Source organism: Vulpes lagopus, chromosome 6, assembly GCF_018345385.1.
Source record: "Vulpes lagopus strain Blue_001 chromosome 6, ASM1834538v1, whole genome shotgun sequence".
Taxonomy (NCBI): Eukaryota; Metazoa; Chordata; class Mammalia; order Carnivora; family Canidae; genus Vulpes; species Vulpes lagopus.
The window spans coordinates 26,685,553-26,705,301 of NC_054829.1; the positions used below are offsets into that span (position 1 = coordinate 26,685,553).

At 37.2% G+C, this 19,749-nt stretch overlaps 1 protein-coding gene and 1 pseudogene across 7 annotated transcripts in view; one reads left to right on the forward strand and one right to left on the reverse strand.

The window, feature by feature from the left end:
- NUMB (NUMB endocytic adaptor protein) overlaps window positions 1–19,749 on the forward strand; it is a 161,991-nt gene that overhangs the window by 50,668 nt on the left and 91,574 nt on the right. For 6 of the 7 annotated variants that reach the window (XM_041758459.1, XM_041758461.1, XM_041758457.1 and 3 more), the window contains exon 3: window positions 12,104–12,188. The exons of the other annotated variant lie outside the window; for it this stretch is intronic. The gene's annotated coding sequence lies outside the window, so the exon portion shown is untranslated. The remainder of the gene's footprint in view (window positions 1–12,103; window positions 12,189–19,749) is intronic. 7 annotated transcript variants of the gene reach the window in all.
- On the reverse strand, window positions 18,281–19,254 carry LOC121493019 (annotated as a pseudogene).

Consider the following 19,749-nt stretch of genomic DNA (forward strand, 5'->3'; position numbering starts at 1 on the left):
GGGGCTTGGTCTCACGACCCTGAAATCATAATCTGAGCCAAAATCATGAGTTAGATGCTCAATGACTGAGCCACTCAGATGCCTCAATATAAGTATTCCTCATAGCTGTCTCCTTTGTTCTTTTCTCTCCTTATACCAGTAGTTCTTAAGCCTTTTTTGGGTCTTGTCCTCCTTTCAGAATTTAATATAAGCCATGACCCCTCTTACCAGAATAATGCAGTGTATTAAACTTGTACTTGGGGACTTTATAGATCACCTCCCCCCACCTCCACCCCACCAAGCTCATCTATGAACCAGGTCGAGGATCTTTGCAGAACATCTCCTTGACACAAAACTTTTCTTTCATTTGAAACACTGTTCTTCATAGGGGATATTAATCTTGCCTCTGCAAGAATTTTTTTTTAAATTTTTATTTATTTATGATAGTCATCAGAGAGAGAGAGAGAGAGGCAGAGACATAGGCAGAGGGAGAAGCAGGCTCCATGCACCCGGAGCCCGACACGGGATTCGATCCCGGGTCTCCAGGATCGCGCCCTGGGCCAAATGCAGGCGCCAAACCGCTGCGCCACCCAGGGATCCCCTCTGCAAGAATTTTTTATCTAATATGGAATAAACTGGTTGATTATGTACCTGTCAGGTTTAAAAAAATTTTTGACTTACAAATTATGAAAATGTAAAACTGAGTTCTCAGACCCACAAGAGAGACAATACTGATTTTTAAAAGAAATAACAATAAATTCTGTATAAATCACTTGTTCGAATAAACTTCTACCAAATTTGCTTTCTGCTGTAATACAATCATTAAAAGTCTCGTTTCTGACTTTAAAAAAATATTTTCTCCAAAGAAATAATATCTTACAAGGGAGATGTTTTCCAGAATTTTAGTTTTAATGGTAAAGTTTCTCCTATTAGAATTCTTAAAGCATCTGATAGATTGGGTGTCCTTTATTACCTTTTCTTTGATTTATAATTTCACTGATTAGGATTGGGCTGGGTACATATTAGAGCATCAACAAACTTTGTGGATTGTTAGATACTGAGGGCCTTTAAAATCTGTAGACTTCATGATACAGAAAAAAATTTGATTTGGAATTTTCTTTCTGTTTTGTTTTCTGTTAGAATTTCACGGTGGCATTCAGTTGAGACTCAGGGATTTTCTTCTAGACATCAAGCAGCCTGTTCTTTCCTTAGGAGTTATTCAATAGAATCTTTTTTCTTTTGTGGTATGTACTTACTAGGCAGAGTAGCCATGGTATTCTAGTAAGAAAACCTATTGCCAAAACACCCACTACAGCAGAAAACTGACCTACTTAATGCTGACAAGTTGAAAAAAAAAATCTATGGAATTGTACCAGCATTGGATCAACTTCTTCCTTCTCTTGTGGTGGATGAGGTGGGGGTAGAGAAGAGGATAAGAAAGTAGAGTGAACTGCTACAGGGAAGTAATATAGTAAATGAATAATTACCTGGAGTTATTTGATTAAAAGCTATTCATCTGGTACAATTTGGAGGCCTCTAGAATGCAGCAGTTCTGTTTAAATCACTTTAAACTGAGGAAAAAAAAAAAGGGAGGGGGGATGGCTGGGTGGCTTAGTCAATTAAGCATCTGCCTTCAGCTCAGGTCATGATCCCAGGGTCCTGAGATTGAGTCCTGCATTGGCAGGGAGCCTGGCAGGGGAGTCTGCTTCTCCCTCTCCCTTTGTCCTCCCTTCTGCTTGTGCTCTCCCTTTCTCTCTTAAATAAATAAATAAAATCTTAAAAATTTTTTTCCAGATTATTATTTTATCAGTGTGTAGTACATTTTGGAGTTTATAGATACTGAAACAAAAAAAAATGTTTGTAATTTTTATTGGTAACAAATGACTATGGGCCTTAACTTTATCAAACTCATTTTTTCTGTTGTTATCCAATCTAATTTTCACTATTCTCAGTATCACTACCACCTGAAATTTAGAGCTGTGCCATCCAGTAGAGAAACCACTAGTGGTATTTGGCACCTTAAATTTAAATTAATCGAAACTGGATAAAATAAAAACACTAATTCTTCTCTCAAGCTAGCCACATATCCAGTGCTTACTAGCCAAGTGTGGCTATGGTTACTGTATTGGGTAGCAGATATAAAACATTTTCATCGTTAAAGTTCTGTTGGATAGGATTATTATTATTTTTTAAATTTTATTTATTTATTCATGAGAGACACAGAGAGAGAGGCACAGACACAGGCGGAGGGAGAAGCAGGCTCCATTCCATGCAGGGAGTCTGACATGGGACTCCATCCCTGGTCTCCAGGACCACACCCGGGACTGAAGGTGGCGCTAAGCTACAGAGCCACCTGGGCTGCCCTGGATAGGATTATTTTAAAGGCTGCGTCATTCTGTCATGCTTCAGGGTTTCTCAGCCTTGGCACTGTTGACATTTTGGGCCAGGTAATTTTTTGTTTTGGAGGCCTTGTAGTATGTTTTGCAGCATCCTTGGCCTCTAGTCACTAGATGCCAGTAACAGTTGTGACAACCAAAAATGTCTCCAGACATTGCCAAAAGTCTTCTGGGGAGCAAAATCAACCTTGTTTGAGAACCACTGATCTACTTAAATATATAAGTTCTGTATTCAGCTAGTTTTTACTTCAAAAAAACCTTAGTGGCTTAAATAATTTAATAGCTCATGACTCTGGATTGTTAGTTTGACTTGGACTATATTGATTGATCCCTTCGGTCTATTAGTGATTTGGCTGGGGCCAGATAGCCTCACTTAAATGTTTGTTGGTTGGCAAGCTTTTGGCCAGAGTGGAGTTGAGAGGTTTTTACTCCATGTGGCCTTTCTAGGAGACACATTCATTCAACTGTTGGCTTAAAGTTCTAAGAGTAATAAGAGAAGACAAATTCCAACATACAAGCACTTTTCCAGTCTCTGCTGTATCACTTTTTTTTTTAAGATTTTATTTATTTATTCATGAGAGACACAGAGAGGCAGAGACATAGGTAGAGGGAGAAGCAGGCTCCATGCAGGAAGCTCAATGTGGGACTCGATCCAGGGACTCCAGGATCACGCCTTGAGTGGAAGGCAGAGAGAGGCTCAACCGCTGAGCCACCCAGGCGTCCCTGTATCACATTTTTTAACGCCTATTGGCCAAATCAAGTCACATGGCCAAGTCCAAATTCAAGAGGTAAGGAAATAGATTCTACCTCTCATTAGGAAGAGTAGGTAAGGGATCCCTGGGTGGCGCAGCGGTTTGGCGCCTGCCTTTGGCCCAGGGCGCGATCCTGGAGACCCGGGATCGAATCCCACATCAGGCTCCCGGTGCATGGAGCCTGCTTCTCCCTCTGCCTGTGTCTCTGCCTCTCTCTCTCTCTCTGTGTGACTATCATAAATAAATAAAAATTAAAAAAAAAAAAAAAAAAAAAAAAGGAAGAGTAGGTAAGCCATGTTATTAAGGAGTGTGCTTAAGGAATGAAGGAATTATTGTAGCTATTTTTGCCAAAAGTTTACTGCTATTATTTTCTGGAAAACACAAGAACCTTACTGCCTTTTCATTACATTTATAATTTTCCTCTTATTTGTTTTTTGTTTTTATTTTATTTTATTTATTTATTTTTTACATTATTTATTTATTTATGATAGTCACACAGAGAAAGAGAGAGAGAGACAGAGGCAGAGACACAGGCAGAGAGAGAAGCAGGCTCCACGCACTGGGAGCCCGACGTGGGATTCGATCCCGGGTCTCCAGGATCGCGCCCTGGGCCAAAGGCAGGCGCTAAACCGCTGCGCCACCCAGGGATCCCTGTTTTTATTTTATTGTTTTAAATCTGTAATTTATTTTATTCACATATTTCCTCTTTCTAGTAGTCTTGATTCTTTCCTATGTTACTGTGCTTCCATCTGAGGTTATTTCCTTTCTTCATATATAATTCTTTTTTTCTTTTTTTTTGGTTTAAATTTATTTTTATTTATTTATGATAGACATAGAGAGGCAGAGACGCAGGCAGAGGAGAGGGAGAAGCAGGCTCCATGCCGGGAGCCCGAGGGACTTGATCCCAGGACTCCAGGATTGTGCCCGGGGCCAAAGGCAGGCGCGAAACTGCTGAGCCACCCAGGGATCCCCTATAATTCTTTTTTTCAATGTGAGTCTACTGGTAGCAAATGTTCTGGTTTTGTCTGAGAGCATTTTTTATTTTGTCTTCATTTTTGAAGGATTTTTTTTAACAATGAGAAATTTTATTTATTTTTTTTTATTTTTATAAAGATTTTATTTATTTATTCATTCATTCATGAGAGACAGAGAGAGAGGCAGAGACATAGGCAGAGGGAGAAGCAGGCTCCATGAAGGGAGCCTGATGTGGGACTCGATCCCGGATCTCCAGGATCAGGCCCTGGGCTGAAGGCGGCACTAAACTGCTGAGCCACCCGGGCTGCCCCTATTTATTTTTTTTTTTACAGTGAGAAATTTTAATTCCACTTTCTCTTTAAATTCTTATTTTCATAAATAAATAAATAAATAAATAAATAAATAAATAAATAAATTCTTATTTTCATTCTCCTTTCCTCAGAGAATTTTATCCTAATGTAATATTTTTATGCTTAAACATATTTTAAAAAAATAATTCCGATATAGTTAAAATATAGTGTTATATTTAGTTTCAGTTGTACAATATAGTGATTCAACAGTTCTATACATTATTCAATGCTTATCACAATAAGAGTACTCTTAATCCACTTCATCTGTTTCACCCATCATTCCCTCTTGTAACATCCATTTGTTTCTTTGTAGTTAAGAGTCTGTTTTTTTGTCTCTTTTCCTTTTGTTGGTTTCTTTTGTTTCTTAAATTCCAAATATAAGTGAAATCATATGGTATTTGTCATTCTCTGACTTATTTCACTTAGCATTATAACCTGATAATGATTGATGTTAAGCACCTTTTCATGCATCTTTTGGCCATTTATATGTCGTCTTTGGAGAAATGTCTGTTCGTATCTACTGCCCATTTTTAAATTGAGTAGTTTGTTTCTTGTGTGTTGAGTTGTGTAGCTTTTTAAAAAAGATTTATTTATTTATTTGAGGAAGAGCACACGTGAGAAAGAGAGAGAGATCATGGGCAGGGTGGAGGGAGAAGCAGACTCCCTGCTGAGGAGGGAGTCCTGAGCAGAACTCAATCCCAGGACCCCGGGATCATGACCAGAGTTGAAGGCAGATGCCTAATGGACTGAGCCACCCAGGCGCCCTGACTTGTTTAAGTTCTTTATGTATTTTGGATAGTAACCCTTTATCAGATATGTCATTTGGAAATATCTCTTCTGATTCAGTATGTTGTCTTTTAGTTTTGTTATTTCCTTTGCTGTGTAGAAGTTTTTCTTTTGATGTAGTCCCAACAGTTTATTTTTTAATTTTAAAAACAATTTTATTTATTTATTTGAGAGAGAGAGAGCATGATCAGGAGGGGCAAAGGGAGAAGCAGACTCCCCCAGTGGGGAGGCTGATGCACAGTTTGATCCCAGAACCCCGGAATCATTACCTGAACTGAAGGCAAGTGCTTAACCGTCTGAGCCACTCAAGGGCCCCCAATAATTTATTTTTGCTTTCTTCCCCCCTTGCCTCAGGAGACATATCCAAAATAATGTTGCTAGGTCCAATGTCAGAGAAATTGCTGCCTGTGTTCTCTTCTAGGATTTTTATGGTTTCAGGTCTCACATTAGGTCTTTAATCCATTTTGAGTTTATTTTTGTGTATGGTGTGAGAAAATTTCCAGTTTCTTTCTTTTGCTTGTAGCTGTCCAGTTTTCCTAGTGCCATCTGTTGAAAAGACTGTCCTTCCCATTGGATGTTGTTTCCTGCTTTGTCAAAGATTGAGGATATAGTTGTGGGTTTATTTCTGGGTTTTCTGTTCTGTTGTATTGATTTTTGTATCTACTTTTGTGCCTGTAGCATACTGTTTTTATTACAACAGCTTTTTAATGTAACTTGAAGTCCAGAATTTTGATGCCTTTAGTTTTGTTCTTCAAGACTGCTTTGGCCATTCAGGTTTGTGGTTCCACACAAATTTTGGAGTTATTTGTCCTAGTTCTGTGAAAAATGCGGTTGGTATTTTGATAGGGATTGCATCAGTCTATAGGTTGCTTTGGGTAGTATGGCCGTTTTAGTAATATTTGTTCTTCCAATCCATGAGCATGGAATGTCTGTCCCATTGCATTGTGTCATCTTCAGTTTCTTTCATTAGTGTATGATAGTTTTCAGAGTATAAACCTTTCACCTCCTTGGTTAAGTTTATTCCTAGGTATTTTCTTATCTTTGGTGTATTTCTAAATGGGACTGTCGTCTTAATTTCTCTTTCTGCTGCTTCATTATTAGTGTGTAGAAATGCAAAAGATTTCTGTATTACTGATTTTGTATCCCATTTATCAGTTCTAGTAGTTTTTTGGTTGAATCTTTACGGTTCGTTGATCAATTCTAGTAGTTTTTTGGTGGAATCTTTAGGGTTTTCTACATATAGAATCATGTCATCTGCAAAGAGTGAAGTTTTACTTCTTCCTTACTAGAAAGATGCCTTTTATTTCTTCTTGTCTCATTGCTGTAGCTAGGACTTTCAACAGTATGTTGAATAAAAGTGGGGAGAGTGGACATCCTTGTCTTGTTCCTGATCTTAAGGGAAAAGCTCCCAGTTTTTCGCCATTGAGTAGGATGTTGGCTCTGGGTTTTTCCATATATGGCTTTTTTTTATGCTGAGGTGATATTCCCTCTAAACCTGCTTCACTGAGGGTTTTTATCATGAGTGGATGTTGTACTTTGTCAAATGCTTTTTCTGCACCTATTGAAATGATCATGTGTTTTAACCCTTTCTTTTATTGATGTGATGTATCTTGTGGATTGATTTGTGAATAGTGAAGCACTCTTGCACCGCAGGATTAAATCCCATTTGATTGTGGTAAACGACTTTTTTCATGTATTGTTGGGTTTGCTAATATTTTGTTGAGGATTATTTTGTCTATGTTCATGAGAGGTATTGGCCTGTATTCCCTTTTTTTTAATAGTGTGTTTATCTGGTTTTGGTATCAGAGTAATGCTGGATTCACAGAATGAATTTGGAAGCTTTCTGAAGGACATTTTTATTGGGCATAGAATTCCAGTTTGCCAGTTATTTTCTTTCAGCATTTTGGGATATATATCCCATTATCTTCTGATTTCGCCTTTTTTTTTTGTTATTGTTAGAGAAGCGATATCTTTGGTTTTCATTGGTTTTAAAGTAATGCTTCTAGGTGATTTTCTTTGTCTTTAAGTTGCTTGAATTCCACAGACCCTTTTGAATATGTAGCTTGAAATATTTTGTTAGCTTGAAATATTTTGTCAGATTTGGAATATTTTTAAAATATTGTTCTGTTCCACTCTTTCACTGTCTCCTTCTAGGATCCTGGAGAATTGCATTTTACATCTTTCTTTGCATCCTCTATTTTTCATGTGCTTTTTTCCATCTTTTTTTTTTTTCTCTCCTTTTGTCCATCAAGCAGATATTTTCTATTGATCTGTTTTGTAGTCCAATCTGCTGTTACAAGCATCTCATTTATTATTAATTTCATTTTTATGTATTTTTTAGTTCTAGAATTTAAATTATTTTTTGTTTTTATAGATTCCAGTTCTCTGGTGAAATTCTCGTCTTGTTATGTATTTTCCCAAACATTTTAATCACAGGTATTTTATTTTTAAAAGATTTTATCCATTTATTTGAGAGAAAGAGAGCAGGATTGGGAGGGGTTGGAGGAAGAGGGAGCAGCAGACTCCCCACTGAGCAAGGACCTTGATGCAGGGCTCCATCCCAGGATTCCAAGATCATGACCCAAAAGGAAGGCAGAAGCTTAACCAGCTTAGCCACCCATGTGTCTTTTGCCCCTAATCACAGTTATTTTAAAGTCTTTCAGTCTTTGTGTGATAATTAAAATATCTGGATCTCCTTTGGTCTTTTTTTTTTTTTTTTTTTTTTTTGTCTGATAAAAATCTTGGCTTTCGTCATTTGGTCCTGTCTCCTGGCATTCCTGGTAATTTTTTTTTTTTAAGATTTTATTTATTTATTCATGAGAGACAGAGAGAGAGAGAGGAAGAAACAAGGCAGAGGGAGAAGCAGGCCCCATGCATGGAGCCTGACATGGGACTCGATCCCGGGTCTCCAGGATTACGCCCTGGGCTGAAGGCGGCGCCAAACCGCTGAGCCACCCGGGCTGCCCTTCCTGGTAATTTTTAAAATGAATGTCAGACAATGTACATAAAAAATTATAGAGAGTCTTGATGATAATATTGTTCTCTAGAGAGGATTTAATTTTCTTGTAGTGGTAGTTAAAAGTAGGAGCAAATGACCTTGATTCTGTATAGGCTTGAGATGACTTGAGGCTTTGTTTTACACTTCTTAAGGGCTGGTTTAAGTCCAGTTTCCCCTTACTCTGAGAGTTTTGTCCTTCAGAGGTATCAAATGGAATCCTGGGGTATTTGCCAGAGCCTAGTCTTCTTGGCAGGCCCTGAACTGTAATTTTTCTTTTACCAGCACTGTGAGCCTACTCGAAGTTTTGCTTACCTTTTTTGCTTTAAAATAGGCGATTTTTTTCCCCTTGGCCTCTTGCTCCCCACACAGGTTAGGATTCAGTAAATACCCTAAGGGCAAATGCAGTACAGAATGTCTAGCCTTATTTTTCTGTGGTTGCCTCCTCTGTGGAATTTCAGCCCCTCAAATCTTGCCTGTCTTGATAAGCCCTGAGCTCTAATTTCTGTCTTTTGCAGCCCTGTGAGACTGCCAAAAGATCTAGTATGCAGCTAATTGCCTCAGGAGGAAAAAGTAATGGAGAATGGCAGGCTTAATTCTACATTTCCTTTTTCTCTGGTGTTTTGGCTTCTCACATCCTGCCTGCCTCCTGTGTTTATATTTTTGTTTTTAAATCCCATTTTATAGTTTTTTTTTGCCTGGAGAATTGGTCAGATAAAATCTACTGTATAATAATATGTAATGGATATCTCTATTATTTAATAATTAAATAATTTAATTAATTAAATTGATTTTTCTAAATAATTAACAACATAATGAATAATATTTTTTTTTATGAATAATATTTTAAACAATTTTAAGTGTGTATTAATCATTGCGGTGAACTTGACAGATGAGAATTCTGCCCTCATGCAGCTTTTATCTTGCAGAGAAGAGAGGTATTAAGTACACATTTATTTCTATTGTGACAAACCAAAAAAGAGAAGTACAGGTTGTTACCTGCTTATTATAGAGATTAGTTTAGGTGAAAGTTCAGGTGAAGGAGGTGGTGGTCCAGGACAGTTGCTTTGAGGAAGTGATATTTGAGCAGAGCTAAGGATGAGTAAAATTAAGGAAAAGTAAGGCATTGTTAAAACTATGGACTAAAGAGACTTTAAAAGTAAAAAGAGGTAAAAAGAGGCATAATAGGTTTAAGGTATCAAAGAAAGCCAGTGTACTTTGACTGATGGGCAAGCACAAAATTATGCCAAGCTCCTTATAAGCCTTATTAAGGATTTTCTTTTGTTTTTATTTATTTTTTTATTTTTTAAAAATAAAGAGTTTATTAAAAGATTAAAAAGATTTTATTTATTCATGAGACACAGAGTCAGAGACATAGGCTAAGGGAGAGAAGCAGGCTTGCCATGGGGAGCCTGATGTGGGACTCAATCCCAGGACCCCAGGATCACAACCTGAGCCAAAGACAGACGCTCAACCAACCACGGAGTGACCCAGGCATCCTGTGTTGTTGTTATTGTTTTTTGCCCTTTTTTTTTTTTTTTTTTTTGCTTTTTTCCCCCAATTCTGTTGTGATAATTGTTGTGACTCTAATTCACCTTCTGTCCCTAGTTACTTATTTTAGTTATTTTATTCAGTACAAATATATTAGGTACCTTTTGCAAACAAGATTCTTTTTTTTTTTTAAGATTTTATTTATTAATGAGAGACACAAACAGAGAGAGACAGAGAGAGAGAGAGAGAAGACACAGGCTCCATACAGGGAGCCTGACATGGGACTCGACCCCAGGAATCTAGGATCACGCCCTGGGCCAAAGGCAGACGCTGTACTGCTGAGCCACCCAGGCATCCCAGTATGTTGAGTTTTTAAAGAACTGCAAAACTGTTTTCCAACGTGGTAGTACCATTTTTGCATTCCCGCTAAGAATGAATAAAAGTTGCTCCACATCCTTGCCAGATTTTGGTGCTGTCGGTGTTTTGGATTTTGGACATTCTAGTAGTACATATGTAGTGGTATCTTGTTGTAATTTGTAGTTCCTAAATGACATATGATGTTGAGCACCTTTTATATGTTTTTTTGCCACATGTATATCTTTGTCAAGATAACTGTCAAGTCCTTTGCCCATTTTTAAATTGATTTGTTCTCTTATTGCTAAATTTTTAGAGTTCTTTGTATATTTAAGATAATAGTCCTTTATCACATGTGTCTTTTGCAAATATTTTCTTCCATCCTGTGGCTTTTCTTCTCATTCTCTTGACAGTGTCTTACGGCAAGCAGAGGTTTTTAATTTTAAGGAAGTCCAATTCCTCAAGTATTTTTTTTGACAGAACATGCCTTTGGTCTTGCATTTAAAAAGTCATTATTATACTTGATCTAGGTTTTTTCCTATGTTATCTTCTAGTAGTTTCATAGTTTTGCATTTTATATTTAGGCCTATAATCCATTTTGAGTTAATTTTTGTGAAGGGTGTTTAGTCTTTATGTCTAAATTCTTTTTTTTTTTTCTTTGCTAGTTTTTCTAGTACCGTTCGTTAAAAAGACTGTATTTTCTCCATTGAATTGCCTTTGTTGTTTTATGAAAGATCAGTTACTGTATTTATGTGCGTCTGTATCTGGGGTTTAAATTTTATTTTTATTACTCAAATATTTTTGAGTATAGTTGACATTGGCTTTTATTCATTCATTCATTCATTCATTCATGAGAGACACAGAGACAGAGGCAGAGACACAGGCAGAGGGAGAAGCAGGCTCCGTGCAGGGAACCTGACATGAGACTCAATCCTGGGTCTCCAGGATCAAGCCCTGGGCTGAAGGGGGCTCTAAACTGCTGAGCCACCCGGGCTCCCCAAAAAGAAGAGGTTTTTATAATGTATTATTAAGTGAGCCACCTAGATGGCTCAGTCAGTTAAGCATCTGCCTTTGGCTCAGATCCTGATCCCAGTGTCCTGGGATCCAGGGCTGGGGCTCCCTGCTCAGGAGGGGAGCTTGCTTTTCCCCCTTTCTTCTGCCCCTCCCCCTGCTCGTGCTCTCTCACACAAAAAAGTCACAGAAAAACCCTATTCTCTTTAAGTAAACAACCTTATCACAAATAGTTATACATAATTTATTGGTAAATGCAGATATTGATATAAATATGTTTATTCATTGTAAAATTGAGATTTTAAAGTCAGCAATAATAGTGACAGTTTAACTTGTGTGACCAGTGAAATGCTAGTTATAAGTGGAATAACCATTCCTTGGTGCTAACAATAGGTTCTACCTTGCTTTGATGCCATGTCTGTTTGTTTGTTTGTTTGTTTGTTTGTTTCTTATAAAAATTCCTTTCTACCATTGCCTGAAATCACTGCTTGTTGACATAGCTTTTCGTGTTTTAGGGCTCTTGAATACTTACTACCAGTCTTAGAAAGGATATGTGTGGAATGAAATTTGTGGGAGTTGTCAGCAAACAACAATGTCTATTCCATTTGTCTCTTTCTTTGTGTGTATATTTTATCTTTCAAAGATTCAGTAATTTACCTCTTAGGCATTTGACTTGTATCTAGGGGAATTATTTGTTATGAATTAGAGGAGATTGTGGCTCTACAGTAGTGTGTGGGTTTTATAGTTTCTACGGTAACTTGGAGTGGTCATCTTTTTAATTAATTAATTATTTAAATTTTATTTATTCATGAGAGGCCGAGACACAGGCAGAGGGAGAAGCAGGCTCTTTTTATGTCATTAGAATAAAGTTCTGTTTTCTGGGGGAAATTGAGAACCTCCTCTTTGTATTTTGTGTACCTGTGTTTTGCTTGGAATTACTTGATCAGCGTAATGTAGCAGTAATTATGTTACTAACAACAATTTTGTGAGATGTTTATTATTCTCATTTTACAGATGAGGAAACTGAGGCTTGGTGAAGTTACGAAACTTGTCCAAAGTCACACAGCTTGTAAAGGGCACAGCCAAGATTCAGAGCCAGGTCTGTCCAACTTCAAAACTTAATTATAGCCATGAAACTTTGAAATAGCTGTTAAGTATCAACATGTGATAAATTGTATTGCTATTAATAATGCTTAACTGTTGTTTAACTGTTACTGGTAATTTTCTTAATGGTGAGTTTTTTTGTCTGTGACAATTTTATGTGTCTTTTAAACATTCTGAAAAGAGGTGTAACATAGTAATTGAGGGTCTGGGCTCTGGAGACAGACTCCTGGGTATGAATCCCTAAGCTTTCCACTTACTTGTGTGACATTGGGAAAGTGACTTAACTTTTTCTCTACCTCAGTTTTCCTACCTGTAAAATGGTGAGAGTAATATTATCCTCCTGGTAAAGTTGTTGTGAAGATTAAATTATTTAATATGTACAAAAGCACTTCTAACAGTGCCTGCCACACATTAAGCAATTAATAAATTAATGTTAGCTGTCAGTATTATTATGTTGTAGCAGTTAGTAAAACAAATGATCATTATTTCCAATTCTACTAGGAAATTAAGGAAAGTTTAAGCAGCAATATAAAATATCACAAAATTCACATAAACCAAAATTAAATTTGAAAAAGTTAGACCTAAGGAAAATCATACATTTGATCAATTTCAAATCTGTGGTAGAGCAAATGAGGCAACTGCTTATGGACTTCACATGTAGAAGTGTATTTTATGTACAATGACCATACATAGGTCTGCTGTAGATACCCTTTGAGCCCCATATGATCATTGTATTATGAATGTGTTTTGTCTGTTTTTCTCTTATAGATGCAATTTATATTCAGAATAAATGTTTACATTTTTAGATGGTTTTTAAGAAGATATTTTGGCAATGTTCACATGTGATTACCAAGAACCCAAACCTTATGTGTTATGTAAAATGTTGGCAACATCTCATCACTTGCAATAGTTATCAGACCTTACATTGTGTTGAATGCACAGTGATTGTTCTTTGAACCAGTGGGGGCCATAGCACATTCAGCTAGGACTCAGTCATACATTGATCATGTACTCTTCAATCATACTTGTTTATTGCAACTGTAAGAATTTTAAAGTGCCATATCCACTCTTACTACAATTTAAAGTAAAATGTCTGTGATTAGTGACCAAGAAGTCTATAACAATTGCAAAAATACTCATAAATGGAAGTGATTTGAGTCAAGTTACACAAATATTCCAAACTGTTATCTTAAAATAGGACTTGCCTTCTAGGACACCTGGGTGGCTCAGTCCCTTAAGCATCTGACTTTGGCTTAGATCCTGGGATTAAGCTCCTTTTTCAGCTCCCTGCTCAGCTGAGAGTCTGCTTATCCCTCTCCCTGTGCTCTTCCCCTTGCTTGTACTGTCTCTCTGTCTCTCAAGTAAATAAAATCTTTAAAAAATATACAAATAAAATGACTTATATATGGGCCTAAGATCTCTGTAACTTATTTTTTAAAGATCTTTATAACTTTTAATGTACACATGCATTTAATTCTCTTTATCATACTGAGCCTTCCTATCCTTGAACATGGTATATTTCTAGTTATTTAAATATTTAAAAATATCTCTCAGCAAAGTTTTTTCTTTTCTCTTCATAAAGCTCTCTCATGTCTTCTCTTTGAATTATTAGATAACTTATTTCTTGTTACTACTGTAAATAGTATATTTTTCCACTTGTTTTTCTTTCCATTTTTATTTGCTGATGTAAGCTTTTTTTGGTATAGAATGTAGGTCTGTGTTCAGTCACCTTACTAAATTGTTTTGTTAAAATACTTTGAATGCAAATTGTGTCTTCCTGTCCAATATTTACATCTTTTCTCTTTTTGCCTTACTGTGCTAGTTAGGAATTCCAGTACAGTATTCAAAACAAGTGTTAATAGTGGGCATTCCTAATGCTGCACTTAATTTTTAAAGGCAAACGCTTCTTATGTTTTAATCATTTTTTTTTTAATTTTTTTAAAATTTCTTTATGATAGTCACACACACACAGAGAGAGAGAGAGGCAGAGACACAGGCAGAGGGAGAAGCAGGCTCCATGCACCGGGAGCCCGATGTGGGATTCGATCCCGGGTCTCCAGGATCGCGCCCTGGGCCAAAGGCAGGCGCCAAACCGCTGCGCCACCCAGGGTTCCCGGCTTCTTATGTTTTAACATTAAGAATAATGTTTGCTGTAGATTTTTGATACTCTATAGGTTAAAGACCTTTCTGTTGCTAGTTGGCTATTTTTTGGTGTGTGAAGAATGAGTATTAAATTTTATCAGAAAAAAAATAAATTTTATCAGTTTTTCTGTACTTGTGAGAGGAATCATATATGGTAGTTCTTCCGTATTCTGTTAAGGTAGTGAATGACATAGATTTTCTTTTCTTTCTTTTTTTTTTTTTTTAGATTTTCTTTTTTTTAATTAAAAATTTTTAAAAAAAAGATTTTATGTATTCATTATTCATTTGAGAGAGAGAGAGAGAGCACACAAGCAGAGGGGAGAGGCAGGAGAGGAGATGAAGTGGACTCCCCACTTGGGGAGCTCAATATGGAGCCCCGATCCTAGGACCCGGAGATCATGACCTGAGCCGAAGGCAGACTCTTAATCATCTGATCTACATAGGTGCCTCAAAATTTATTAGATTTTTAAATGTTGAATTAACCCTTGCATTGCTGGAATGAACCAAACTTAATATGTTGGTCTTTTTTCATATACGAGTAGATTTAGTTTATTATCTTTTCATTTAGGATATTTACATCTATGTTCATAGGTGATATTGGCCTATAATTATATTTCTTATGTTATCTTTGTTTGATTTTGGTATTCAGATTATACTGGCCTCAAAGAATGAATTGGGAACTATTTCTTCCTACTGCCCTGCCTCCTCTAAGGGTTTATGTAAGACTGAAATGATCTGTTTCTTCAAAGTTTGGTTGAACTTCTGTTCGACTCTTAGTATTGTGGGGAGAGTGTGTGGGCTTAGTATTTTTTTTTTTTTTCGGAGGTATGTATTCAGTTTTCTAAATGGTTTTATTTAAAATTTCTGTTTCTAGTTAGGGCAGTTTTTAGAAAAAAATTTTTCAGGAATCATTTTGTCTGGGTTTTTAAAGTATTTGGCATAAAGTTGTTTAAAGCATTTTTTCCTTATCTTTTAAATTTCTGCTTAGTATTCTTTTTTATTCCTAATATTTTTTGTGACTTCTATTTTCCTTCATCAATTATATTAGAGGGTTTATAAATTTTCTTAGCTTTATCAAAAACCCATGCTTTAAAAAAAAAAAAAAAACCATGCTTGACTTTGATTTTTCTCTATATGTTTTCTGTTTCATTAATTTTTGGCCTTTCTCCTTTACACACTTAAAAAAAAATTATTTATACATGAGAAACAGAGAGAGAGAGAGAGGCAGAGACACAGACAGAGGGAGAAGCAGGCTCCATGTAGAGAGCCTGACGTGGGACCAATCCCGGGACTCCAGGATCAGGCCCTGGACTGAAGGTGGTGCTAAACCGCTGAGCCACCTGGGCTGCCCTCCTTTACACACCTTTTAAGTGAAAAGCAGAATCTAAGGTAGGGACTTTAGGGTATCTCATATTTTCAGAACAGGATTTCAGTAGAACTTGAGAATCAGGACCCAGGGGCTTACAGTGCTTACTGGGACTTTATTTCTCTTTCCTTTGAGTCTTCCTCTTTTCTTGTTGTCAACTGCCTTTTCTATTCTTCAGTCTATATGGCAGAAAATGGTGACAGTGAGCCTCTGAATTTGATGTCCGTTCCAACTTTGTGTGCTCTTGATTCCTCCGGAATTTCAGATTTTTCCATTTGGATCACTTCTTTCTTTTTTGGAGAATTTCTTTTTCTTTAGAATTCTCTTTAGTAGGATTTTCTGTAGTAAACTCTCAGCTATTTTGTCTGAAGCCTATATCACTTTTTTTGATAGATATTTCATTAGGTATAAAATTATGGGCTGGCAGTATTTTTGTAGTCACTGGAAGAAATAATTCCACTCTGTTTTGGTTTCCATTGTTGCTCTTGATAAATTGGCTACCTAATAGTTGTTCACTTAAGTGAATGTGTCCTTTTTTTTTTTTCTTAAACCTCTGGCTGCTTTTGAACTCTTTAGTTTTAGTTTTCTGAAGTTTTGTATGCTGTGCCTAGGTATAGGTTTTCTTTTTATTTGTCCTGGGTGAGACTTTTACTGTAAATTGCTTATTTTCCCTGGAAAAATTATTTATGGTTCTTCTCTGGAGCCCAAGAAGGAAACACATTGCTTTAAGAGGGTACCTTTAGGGGATCCCTGGGTGGGTCAGCAGTTTAGCTCCTGCCTTTGGCCCAGGGCGCGATCCTGGAGTCCCCGGATCAAGTCCCTCGTCAGGCTCCCAGCATGGAGCCTGCTTCTCCCTCCTCCTGTGTCTCTGCCTCTCTCTCTCTCTCTCTCTCTCTCTCTCTCTATGTGTATCATAAATGAATGAATGAATGAATGAATGGAAAGAAAGAAAGAAAGAAAGAAAGAAAGAAAGAAAGAAAGAAAGAAAGAAAGAAGGAAAGAAACGAACGAACCTTTAGTTCTCTTTGCCGCTCTCCAAAACCTCAGGGTACTGCAATTTGGTGACTGAATTTATCCCTTAAGGTTTTAGGCTACACTAATGGGGTGACTTTGGATTGCAAATATGCATGTGGGCTTGCTTGTCTTTACAACCTCTTAGGAATCCTTGTTCTCTTCTGCATTAGGACAAATTTGCTTGTCCTTTGGTGATGAAGGGATGGACTGGGCTTACTTTTCCTATTCACTCTTCTCCTGAGTATGAAACTTTTGAATGGGGGGTGGTGGTGGGGGGCCCCCATTCAAAAGTTTCATACTCAGGAGAAGAGTGAATGGGGGGCCCAGTTTTATGGAGAGTCTCCTGTTAGATTTTCGATGTTGGGTAGGTCTTATTCTTTGATTTCTCTTTTCTCCCAAGAGATTATCAAAATTGAAGCTTAACTTGATGAGTTAGGCAGATGTATGCAAGATAAAAACTATTTCATTGTGCCACTTAACTCTGAGTTTCTGCTTTCTCATAGATTTTGTTCTGGTTATTCCTTATTGATCTTGTCATCTCTTCAGTGTTTTTAATATTTTTTGAAATAAAATTTTACCCATCACTTTTAGCTGTTTTCAGTGAGAGAATTGGGTGAATAATCTAGTTTAATGTGTTACTGGAAGTAGAATTTTATTCTAATTTCTTTGGATTTTCTTTTTTCTTTTTCTGACTCCTTCAGATAGATGCTTAGCTCACCAATTGTTAGGCTTTTTTCTAACAATCATTTTTATTTATTTATATTTTATATTTTTATTTTTTATTATATAGCATTTTATTTTTTAAAATAACTATTTTCATAGAATACATTTTAACATCAGATTTCAATAGTGGGAAAATAACAGTTTATTACTTAGTTTTGTATTTGTAGATATTATTTTAGAAAAAGTAAACACATTTGAGGATTAAGTCTTGGTTTAGAATCTATAGTACTCTGATACATATATGAGGGGACCTATTCCCTACATTGATCTTCTCTATACTCAGAAGCTTTCCAGGTTCTTCTTTGCAGGATTTAGAAGTTAATAATGTGTGAAATATCAGTATTTCCTAATTTTAAAGTTTGCCTAGGACACATAACCATCAGTAACTGGTATGACTGGACAGAGGGAAATTTTCAAAAATTAACCATTAATTTTCTACAAAGTCCTTATTTATGAATTAACAGGCTTTCCCTTTCTCTGTCATTCCCAGGACAAATACAGAAGTTTGATCAGGTATTGATAGTAATAAAACTGAATTCTCTTTTAGAATTTGATAAACTAACAGATAAAAGCTCATACATAATAGTTATGCTGTGAGTCTTGTGAGAAGCTGAGAGACAACCCCGTAAACTCATCAGAGTAAGGCACCCAGTCTCCAAATTTCTGGGATACAATTCCTCTTAAACCTTTTCCTCAAAGACTAAATTCTAAAAAAGAGCCAGGTGATTAGGAGAAGAGGTTTATCTCATCAATGGACTTACCTGTTATCCTCCCCCCCCCCTTTTTTTTAAGGTTTCGTTTATTCATGAGACACAGAGAAAGAGGCAGAGACATAAGGCAGAAGCAGGCTCCCCGCAAGGAGCTGGATGTGGGACTTGATCCTGGGCCCCGTGATTGCACCCTGAGATGAAGGCAGATGCTCAACCTGAGCCATCCAGGTGTCCCTGTTATTTCTTCCTTATTGCAAGTTGAATGGCATGATAGAGCAGAGGCTAAGAGATGTACAATCAATTTTCAAGGTATTAAGTCAAAAAGATCAGAGTTTTCCTAGCCTGGCCCACATCTTGATAGTTGAAATAACAAAGCCCAGCAAAGGTTAAAGCTGAGAATGCCAAAATACCTGTGTTTGCTTTCTGCAAAGCATCCCCTTGAACATAGTAATCACTTGTCAAGGCACCAGTGATTGTGGAGAGTGAGGGCTGCAGGCAGGGAGTAGTCCATTGCAGAGCCAGTTTTAAATAAGCAGCTGGAATTAGGCCCAGGAGCAAAACACTGACAACTCTTTCACCAGTCCAGTGGAGAGATGCAGCCTTAGAACCAGAATAGTGGTTGGGTGACAGGTGAATGTACTGTGTTCTATACCATCCTGGGGCAGGTTCCTGGAGAAATGCTGAAACATGAGCAGATCTGACCACTGGAATTTGGAGAAACAGAGCTTGGCCTCCTTGCACACCACACAGAATACTCAGCTTCCAGGGACTTACCATCTTTCTCCTGAAGGCTCAAGATCACTCTAACATAAGCATTTTTTAAAAAGTTTTACTTATTTTTATTTGAGGGAGAGCGAGCTAGTGAACAGTGAGGGATGGGAGGAAGAGCAGAGGGAGAGGGACAAGCAGACTCTGCTGGAGTGTGGAGCCCGATGTGGGCTCAATCCCACAGCCTGAGACCGTGACCTGAATTGAACCCAGGCACCCCTCTAAGCATTTAAAGCTATACATTTATAAGTGGCTCATGAGGTTTGAGATGGAATATTTTTATTATTATTACTTTTTTTTTTTTTAGAGGAGGAAGAGCAGAGGGAGAGGGAGAGAGAGAAAATCCCAAGCAGGCTCCATGCTTAGCATAGAGGCCAACACAGGGTTTGATCCCACAATCGCTAGATTGTGACCTAAGCCGAAATCAAGAGTCAGATGCTTAACTGACTGAGCTACCCAGGCACCCCTCATTATTTTTACTATATGTATTTAATATTTTTAATTTGCTATTGTAATTTTCAGTTATACTTGCTTTTTTTATGTTTTAATATTTTCTTTTTTTTTTTTTAAGATTTTATTTATTCATGAGGGGCACACACAGAGAGAGAGAGAGAGAGGCAGAGACACAGGCAGAAGGAGAAGCAGGCTCCATGCAGGGAGCCTGACGTGGGACTCAATCCCGGCATCCTGGGATCAGGCCCTGAGCCAAAGTCAGGCGCTCAACCACCCAGCCACCCAGGCATCCCTATACTTGCGTTTTAAGGCCACAGCCTGTGATTCACAAGTCAATTAGGAGTTTTGAAGTACATGGATTTTAAAATATTTTTTTTTAA